The 10,216-nt window shown below is 39.5% G+C and overlaps 1 protein-coding gene across 1 annotated transcript in view; it reads right to left on the bottom strand.

Annotated features, from left to right (window-relative positions):
• Positions 1-10,216, bottom strand: part of UBE2I (ubiquitin conjugating enzyme E2 I) — a 471,577-nt gene that overhangs the window by 164,174 nt on the left and 297,187 nt on the right. The gene's annotated exons all lie outside the window — the stretch shown is intronic.

Here is a 10,216-nt window from a genome sequence, read left to right as displayed (position 1 = left end):
TATTCTGGTTTGTCATCATTCTGCTATGCTCGTCCTTTTATATAGGTGATTTTATTTCATTCACACTTATGATCATTAGTTGTGTATTTCCCCCCATCCTATTTTCTTATACTTTCTTTTTTCTTTTTTTTTGCCTCCTCTTTAAGACTTTTTTTCTTCTTCTGACTAATCCCTCTCAATCTACCCTCCCTCCTATTATTGCCTTTTCCTTAACCATTCATTTTCCTCTCCGCGCCCCCCCCCCCGTGTTGGATGAAATATATTTATGTACTCAACTATGTATCTTTGTGTATGTGCATACATATACATGCATACATACATATATGTATGTATATATACATATACACACATATGAATGAATATTCTTCCCTCCTTTGACCAGTTCAGATGAGATTTAGATTCAAGTGTTGTCTGTTCCCTCACCCCAACACTCCCTCCTTGTTGAGTAGATTTCTGCTTGTATACTCTATTTTTGTGAGGTAATTTTCTCCCTTCCCATTTTCTCCTGTCTTCCTGTCCTGCTCAGGTATATTCCTTTTCCTTGTCCTTTCCATTATTTTAACATTATAACAGAAGCATTCCCAGACCCTCTGTTTAATTAGACTCACTCTGTGACCCCTGATGAAGATAAGAGTTCTGTGTGGAAACATGATCATCTCCCCATAGAAAATTACAAACATTTTATCCAACAGGAAGAGATAAAAAAATTCCATTTAAAATAAATACTGAAGTAAGAATTACTTGGGAGTCTATCAAGATACACATAGGAACTATATGAACACATTTATAAAACACAACAAAAATAGAGATCTAAATAATTATACAAATATTGCTTATTGATGGATAACCTGAGCTATTATAAAAATGTTAATACTATGTAAATGAATTTATTCAGTGCTTTACCAGAATGGTGCAGGATTACTTTATAGAGCTGGAAAAAAACAACCTGAAATTCATCTGAAGAAAAAAAAGATAAAGAATTAATGAAAATAAATGGGAAGATGGCCTAGCAGTACCAGATCTCAAACCTTACTACAAAGCCACAATCACTAAAACAATTTGGTATTGGCTAGGAAAAGGGTTGGTAAGTGGAACAGATTAGGTACACAATGTACAGAAGCAAATGAGCACAGTAGCCTAGAGTTTGATTAATCCAGAGATCCCAGTTATTGGTTCCAAAATTCACTATTTGACAAAAACTGTTGTGAAAATTGGAGAGCAGTGTGGTAGAAACAAGGTATACGCCAATAATCACACACCATATATTAAGACAAAATCCCAGTGAGTATAAGTTAGACAAAAAAAGGTGACATAAATAGAATACTAGGGAAGAAATTACTCACCAGGTCTATGGATATGAGAAGAGTTCATGACCAAAAAGACAAGTTCACAGGAGATAAAAGGCAATTTTGCTTACATAAAATGAGAGGATTTTTTTTTTTTGCAAACAACCAAATGCAGCTAAAATTAGAAAAGAAGCAGAGAACTGGTAAAAAAAAAAACATTGCAGTAAGTTTCTCTGATAAATGTCTTATTTCTAAATATATGGAGGACTGATTCAAATTTATAAGAAAAAGGACCGTTCTGTAGTTAGTAAATGATCAAAGGATATGACCAGGCAGTTTTTAGAGAAAGAAAATCAAAGCTATCACTAGCCATATGAAATTGGTTCAAGAATAAGTACTAGATGAGCTGTGAGAAAACAGGAACATTAATGCACTATTGATGGAATTGTGAACAGGTTCAACTATTGTAAAGCATTTTGGGATTATGTTTCAACAGCTATTAAACTATGCATACTCTTTGACCTTGGGATGGTGATTCTGTATCTATACCTCTACAGAGATCAAAGAAAGAAGAAAAGGGCTTGTATGTTCAAAAGTATAGCAGTTCTTTTTGTGGTAGCAAATTGCAGTTTAAGGGGGTGTCCGTCAGTTGGGAAATGGCTGAACAAGTTACAGTATATGAATGTGATGCTATATTATTATGCTACAGGAAATGAAGGAATATTTCAGAGAAACCTAAGAAGACTTGTATGAAATGATGAAAAATGAAGTGAGTGGAATCAGGATAAAATTTATGCAATTAACAGTATTGTAAGAATATTTTAGGAACTTTGATCAGTCATGATTCCAGAGAACTTCTGATGAAACCTACTACATACCTTCAGATAGACAGGGGATAGACTAAAAAAAGATTAAGATCTATCTTTGTTTGTTTTTGGACATAGATAATGCCAGAATCTGTTTTCTTTGATTATGCGTGTTTGCCACAGATTTTGCTTTTCTTGATTTCTCAACAGGGGGAAGAAGAGTTGATGAAGCAATGAGAGAGGGAATTCAGAGCTGAAAAGGGGGGAAAAAAGGAGTAGACACACACATAACTTTTTTTCTTTGTTATTTGGCATGTAAGGTATTTATTGCTATTTTTGTAAATAGTTATTTTCTAAGAGGGAGGGTATTGTTCTTTGAGGACAAAGACAAACATCAACAAGTATTATTCCCACTCTAAAATTCACGTTGAGGTATTATTTTAAGTTATTGGGGGTAGAGGGAGAAGGCATTTGGGAGAGCCAGGTAATTTCCTACCTTATTCTGCCATCTTCCCACAATTTTGTCCTCGAAGAACAAAATAATAACATCATGCTGGTGTCAGGGTATAGTGTGTCCATCTGTGGCTGTTCAAACCATTACAAACTCAGAAGTCTCTACCACAGATTTGGCACAGATGGAGATGTCTCTAGAATTGTACATGTCATGTTTTTCCTTTTTTGAGCTAATGTGATTCTGCTTTGGTCATAGAGCACAGTGCCTTCTTGGATGCAGGAACTTTACATGGGATGGTCCTGTGCCAGTACTTCCCATGTCTCACAATTGATACTAAAGTCCTAAGGAGTGATCTTGAGAGTGTCCTTGTATTGCTTCTTCTGACCTCTGTGTGAGTGCTTGCCTTGTGTGAATCATATGTAAAATGCACATAAAATGTACAGACCTGTACAACATTTGACCTATGAAAGGATTTTGGGTGGCCCATGAAAAATGTAGAGGGTATAAAACAGGCCTGCACAACATACCATCTGTGGGCGTCTTTGGCAGACTGCAAACAGCGCATGGGCCATATGTCGTGCAGGCCTACTTTAGGTAAATACATGTTTGGCATTCAGACTATGTGGCCAGCCCATTGGAATTGTGCTCTCTGCAGTAGAGCCTGAATTCTTGGCAGTTTGGCTCGAAAGAAGACCTCATCTTGCCTGGTACCTTATCTTTCCAGGTAATCTTCAGAATCTTCCTAAAACAATTCAAATGCAATAATTCAATTTTCTGACATTACAAGGTATAAAACAGTCATCCAGCCTAAGGCAACTTGGGAGAATGTTAGGAAAGATTTAACCTATAGGCATGGTGATCTGGCCAAGAGAGAAGTGTAGATATCACCATGTAGGAGGAAGCTAAGACTTCGTGAACTTTTATCCCCACCGCTGGTGTTGGGGTCTGAAGGCTGATCAGGGGAAAATTGCAGGGCCCTTCCCTGCTGGCACTGGATGTATGGCACAGGCATATTGGCTGGACATGGTCCCAGGCTGCAGGCAAGGAGGAGCAAGCACACCTTGAATGTCATAGCAGAGGGGCAGAGGGGCCCTGTTGGTTGTGGTCACTCACAGAAAGCAAAGTTCCTGCTTTTGGTTCCTGGATAGAAGGGCAGATTGACATTTGTGACTGTGGGAGAACAGAGTTTGGTGGTGCATTTCCAGGACCATAGGGAATGAAAGCATTTGTGGTGGCATCAGCGTGGGAGCCCTGGTTGAGGCTCAGGGATGGAGAGAGTACTTGAGGTTTTTCATAAACCAAGGTAGAAGCTGGAAGAACAGTGACCACGCCTGGCCTTGGATCATAGCACATTGGAAGAAGCAAAATATCAAAGACCCTCAGAGCTCTGAAAACAAGAGCACAAAAAACCCAGGAGCAGAGCCTGACCCAAACAAGCTTAAGAGTCAAGAAAAAACAGGCCACTAAAAAAGAAAAGTGAATAAACAACAGATGAAGAACCTGACCATAGATGGTTACTATGGTGATAGAGAAGCTCAGGGTTCAAACTCAGACAAACACGATGAAGTAAAAAAAAACTCATTGTAAAACTTCAAAGAAAAATGCAAAATGGTCACAAGCCCAAAAAGAATTCTTGGAAGAGCTTAAAAGTCAAATAAGAGAGGTAGAGAGAAAGCTGGGAAAAGAATAAGATGCAAGAAAATTATGAAAAGAAAGTCACCTAATGGCTGAATAAATTGTGGTATATGATTGTGATAGAATACTACTGTGTTGTATGAAATGATGAACAGGTTGATTTTAGAAAAACATAGAAAGACTACATGAAATAATGCAGAGTGAAATGACCAGAACCAAGAGAATGTTGTATACAGTAACAGCAATATTGTTTGAGGAGTAACTGTGAATGATTAAGCTATTCTGAGTAATGCGAACATTCAAATCAACTATGAAAGACTTGAGAGGAAAATGGTATTCACCTCCAGAGAAGGACCTGATACATGGAAGTATGTATTATATAGTTCCTTATATACATTTATATCAAATATTGGCCTTCTGTAATGTGGGGTTGGGAAGAAGGGAGGGAGACAACTTGGAACTCAAAGTGTAAAAAACAAATACATACAGATCAAAAAAGAAGAAAAAAAAGTGGAATTGATATCCTAGAAAAATGAGGGCCGCACTTCAGGGGAATCAGGACAGATTTTGGTGGTCGGTGCTCCCTCCTCAGGATGTATAACGTAGGCAGGTGAGTTTTCTGAAATGAATTGGGGGCAACTTCGTTTAAAGAGGGTTCAGTCACTGTCCTGGAGAATAGCAGAATGACAACTATTGAGATTTCACAGTGATTTTGATTTCTCTCTGAGAAGGAGCTGGGCCTTGAGTCAGATACAATGGTTATTTAACATAATAGTCCCGATCTAAGTTATTGATTCCTCTGCCCCTTCTTTCCTTAGCCAGACTTTATCTTGAATAATGACCCAATTTAGGAGGTCCCCTTCCTGAGAACCACTCCCCTCAGACTGCCTGGCCCAGCGGGACATCTCACTTACTTGCTACAGTCTTCAGGGAGAGGATGATTGAGGTACTCCTGTTTTCAGTCAGCACTGAAAAACTAGTATTTGGAAGAGGACTAATTGCCTCAGTTTCTGGAGTGGGTACTCAGTCTGTAGATACTCTGGGCCCTTTTGGCTCCTAAGAAGACAGAGATGATGTCTGGCTTCTCCCGCCCTGGAAGTTCCTCTATTCCATGGTGCTGAGTGACTTCTTTTTCTCCTGATTTGTAGCTATGCAGACTTTTCAGCTACAGTGGTGGAAAGGGACTCTACTTTGCATCTTCTCCTTGTGCCCTGAAAGCCATTGTCACTGATTGTGGGTGTATAGGTTTGTCCATGCTGGCCACTCGCTATTTTTGTGTCTCTGTGTCCTGTTCTACAGCTTACCCTTAGCGCTGCTCTGAGCAGACTGGAAGACCTTGTTTTGGACCAAAATGGTCAAAAAGATCATTTTTTTGAACTTGAATTGACTCCCAACACCAGAATCTGTTATTACTGTTCGATATATTCTGCTACATGACATGCTAGGGGTATGTGGTGTTGGGAATTGGGAGGAGGGTGCCCAACCGAATCAGTGGGACTCAGCTTGGAAATGCTACCTATCTCCAGGACGGGCTACCAGCATGCATGCAACGGCATCTGATCTGGCTTACTTTTTTAAAGTCCTAAGTAGGATTTCACTTCCTACAGGAAGCTGCCCCAACCTGTCTTAATTCTAGTGCCTTTCCTCTTAATTTTATCTCTTCTTTGTCCTGTAGATAACTGGCTTTGTATATACTTGTTTGCATGTTGTCTCCTTGGTCAGATTGTTAGCTCCTTGAGGGCAGGGACTGTCTTTTACCTCTTTTTGTATCACCAGTGCTCTGCCCGGTGCCTCACACATAGTAGGCACTTGTTAAATGTTTATTGATTAATTGCTTTAGGCTGGAGTTATGGCAAATGAGTTAAAGTCAGATGGGTCAAAATGGTTTATGATACAGCAAGGCTTAGCAAAGGAGGATTCGGGCAGATGCATAGCACTCAGTCAGGTTAGGAGTCCCATGTGGTTTCCATCACTCCCACCATCTTGAGCTGTACCAGGGCAGCATGTTGGGTAGTGGTCCAGACAAACAGGAGGTATGATGGGCTCTACTTAAAGGCACAGCACTCCTGGGGACCTGGGTTTTCAGACAAAGTGACTGCTGTGGCAATTGTCACATTGCTGATGGGGTGAAAGGGTCAGGGAACATGGATCAGCAGCTAAAGTTAGGGTTTCTAAAAATTAACCAGGAAGGCCAAGTCAGATGAGGAAGGTGGAATTTTAGCTGTGCTGCATCAGCAAGCTTGTCAGAATGTTTCAGTGTCCAGTTCTAACTAGAATTGTGCGTGGTTAAACTTTAACCTTAGTCAGCATTATGCAACCTGTGCCATGCCTGGGAGAATCAGGCCATGGGGTCTGCTGGCTATTCTTCCAACAAATGGGAAGAACTTTTCATAATAAAATTGCTCAGTATTACTGGGTAAGGGACAGACTGCATATTATTAGAAAACCCTGGATGCCAACAAGAACCAATTCCAGATTCACCTCACAAACCCACTATTCTTAATTACAGAGATACAGCAAGGATATGATTTTATAAGTAAATAAGTAGAAAAAACTGTCATCTATAGAGAAACAGCAATCTTTGCAACTGCATTTCTGTACTTAACAAAACAGTCATATATTGATTTAATTTGTCTATTCCCATGATTCCCTTTAAAAAAGAATGGTGTGTTCATGGTGCTAAACTCTAACAGTTGTCAAAATAAGTTTCCATAAATTGTGTATTGTGATTTGCCCCATTTGTAAAGAGTTAAGCTATTTGAGGGCAGGGTTTTTTCATTTTTTTCTTTGTATCCTTAGTGCTATATAATAATATAATAAATATTTGTTGAATTGAATAAGATCAGGAAACTCCACATTCCCACTCATCCTGGTTTTTTTTTTTTCTTGGTCAGTCCACATGAATAAAGTACATTCATGGATTGGATTTTGAATCACTAATACAGCTGAGGAAAGCCTCTTGGTTCAAATAATTAGTAATGATTCTAGTAATGCTGGAGTGAGTACATGCTTCTTGAGCATATTAAAGTAGCCCGTGGAAATCAAACACAAAGAGGCAATAACCAACCTTACCCAGCTTACACTAGTCTAAGGCAGAAGTAGGAGTCTCAGTGAAAAATACACAACTGCTATGTTTTCTCCCTGACTCTATAATGGAGAGGAGACAAAAAGTCGGTCACTTCTGGATAAATTAGATGGTACTAAGTAGTTTTTTTTTATTTTTATCAAATCTCCCAAAGTTAACATTTGGGCTGAAGGCATTCAACACCAAGGATAGGCCACCAAAGAATGACATGGGACAATTGATGACAAATGTCATCAGAGGGGAAAAACATCCATCACTGTCTCTTCCAATATTAAATGCTTTAACATCTCATAGCTGTGCTAGACACCTCTTCAAAGGTTCAGTCCAAAAATGTCCTTTTGATGCTGGCACCAAACAAGGCCCCAGTGACTTCCAGCAGCATCTGTCATGTTCTAAGATGCAGTCTGTAGTAGAAACTTTTATTTTTATGATCCCCAATATAGATCTCAATACTTCCAGCTGTTTCTTTTTTTTAAATGCTTTATTAACTTCTGATTTACATCATTCATTTCTGCCAGATTTTGACTTACAAATTTTCTCCCCGTTTTTCCCCTATCCACTGCCCCAAAATAGCAGTCCCACAGGATATCCCCTCCTCCACTCTGCTCTCTCCCATACCCCCTTCGACTTTTCCAGTAGGGCATGGTGGATCTCTATGCCCCAGTGCCTGTATATCTTATTTCCCAATTACAAGTAAAACAGTATTAATAATAGTATATATGTATATTTTTAAACATTTGATTTTGAAACTTTGAATTCCAGATTCATTCCCTTCCTTCCTTGTCACCCACCCTTACTGGGAAGATAAGCAATTCAGTATAGGTTGTACATGTGTAGCTATGCAAAATATTGCCATAGTAGATATATTGTAAAAGACTGACTATATTTCCCTCCCTCCTATCCCACCTCCCATTTGTTCTATTCTCTACTTTGATCCCATCCCTTTTCAAAAGTGGGTGCTTCCAACTTCCCTCCCCCCAAGCCTGCCCTCCCTTCCATCATCCCCCCTCTCATCCCCTTCCCCCCTACTCTCCTGTAGGGTGGGATACCCTATTTAGTGTGTATGCCATTCCCTCCCTGAGCCAAATTCAATGAGAATAAGGTTGACCCATTCCCTTTTGCCTTCCTGTTCTTTCCCTCCATTGTAACCATTTTCCCTTGCCTCTTATATATGAGATAGTTTACCCCATTCTGTCTCTCCCCATCTCCTCTCATTATATTCCTCTCTCATCTCTTAAGTTCACCTTTTAAGTATCATCCCTTCCTATTATATTAGTCCTGTGCCCTCTATTTATGTATACCTGTACACATATATACACACATTCACATATGTATTCATATACCCATATACCCTCTTATATAGACATATATATGTGTATATAGATATATATATTTCTATTCCCTTCAACCAATTTCAGACTGAGAAAAGTTTCATAAGTTACAATTATTGTTTTTCCATGTAGGAATGTAAATAGTTCAACTTTGATAAGTTCCTTATGATTTCTTTTCCCTGTTTCCCTTCTCATGCTTCTCTTGTTTCTTATATCTGAATGTCAAATTTTCTATTCAACTTTGTTTTTTTTTCATCAAGAATACTTGAAAGTCCTCTATTCCACTGAATCACCATATTTTCCCCTGAAGCACAGTACTCAGTTTTGCTGGGTAGGTGATTCTTGGTTTTAATCCCAGCTCCTTTGCCCTCTGGAGTATCATATTCCAAGCCCTTCGATCCCTCAGTGTAGAAGTTGCCAGATCCTGTGCTATCCTGATTATGTTTCTACAATATTAAAATTGTTTCTTCCTGGCTGCTTGTAGTATTCTCTTCTTGATCTGGGAATTTTGGAACCTGGCTATAATATTCCTAAGAGTTTTCTTTTTGGGTTCTTTTTCAGGAGGTGATTAGTGGATTCTTTCAACCTATATTTTTCCCTCTGGTTCTAAAACATCAGAGCATTTTTCCTTGAGAATTTCTTGGAGGATGATTTCTAGGTTCTTTTTTTGATCATGGCTTTCAGGTAGTCCAATAATTTTAAATGATCTCTCCCAGATCTATTTTCCAGATCAGTGTTTTTTCCAATGAGATATTTAACACTGCCTTCTATTCTTTCATTTGTTTGCATCTGTTTAACAGCATCTTAATTTCTCATAAAGTCACTAGCTTCCATTTGCTCCAGTCTAATTCTGAAGGAATGAGTCTTCTCAGTGAGCTTTTGAGATCCTTTTTCCATTTGGCAAATTTGGATTTTCAAGGCATTCTTCTCCTCATTGCCTTTTTGAGCTTTTTTTGCTATTTCAGTTAGTCTATTTTTTAAGGTGTTATTTTCCTCAGTCGGGCTGTTGATTCTCATTTCATAATTTTCTTGCATCGTTCTCATTTTCTTTCCAATTTTTCCTCCACTTCTCTTACTTGCTTCTTAAGGTCCTCTATGGCCTGTAACCAGCTCATATTTTGAAGCTTTTGGTGCAGGAGTTCTGACTTCACTGCCTTCCTCCTGTTCCATGCTTTGCTTCTTTTTGTCTCCAAAATAAGAGTGTAAAGTTGGGTTGCTCTGTTTATTTTGCTTCCTTTGCCTGCTCATGTTGCCACTCAATCACTTGAACCCTGGGCTTTTTGCCACAGTAGGACTCTGCTGCCAGACAGGGAGCTTCCATCCCAAATGCTGGGGTTTTTTCAGCTGCCGAAGGTTTTAGTTGGCTGCCCTCTTTGAAGCCTCCACACTCTCTGGCAAGCTGGTCACACACCCCAGGACTTCCACCCTAGACCACAATCCAAATCCAAGCAGCTTAAAGCAAGAGTCATTACCCCTCAGACTGGTGGCTTGGTCCCCCTACACTCAGCAGGCCAGGAGCTGAAGCTGCCACGTGGGGGTGGCTGCATGGCCATGGTGCCTCAGTGGCTTCTCACCCCAGGGCCAAAGGCCATCCACACTCCCAAATGGATCCCAAAGTC

This window comes from Petaurus breviceps, unplaced genomic scaffold (assembly GCF_028583685.1).
Source record: "Petaurus breviceps papuanus isolate PSGF00001 unplaced genomic scaffold, PetGlider_PUasm1.0 138, whole genome shotgun sequence".
Classification (NCBI taxonomy): Eukaryota; Metazoa; Chordata; class Mammalia; order Diprotodontia; family Petauridae; genus Petaurus; species Petaurus breviceps.
This window is presented reverse-complemented; position numbering and strand designations above follow the sequence as displayed.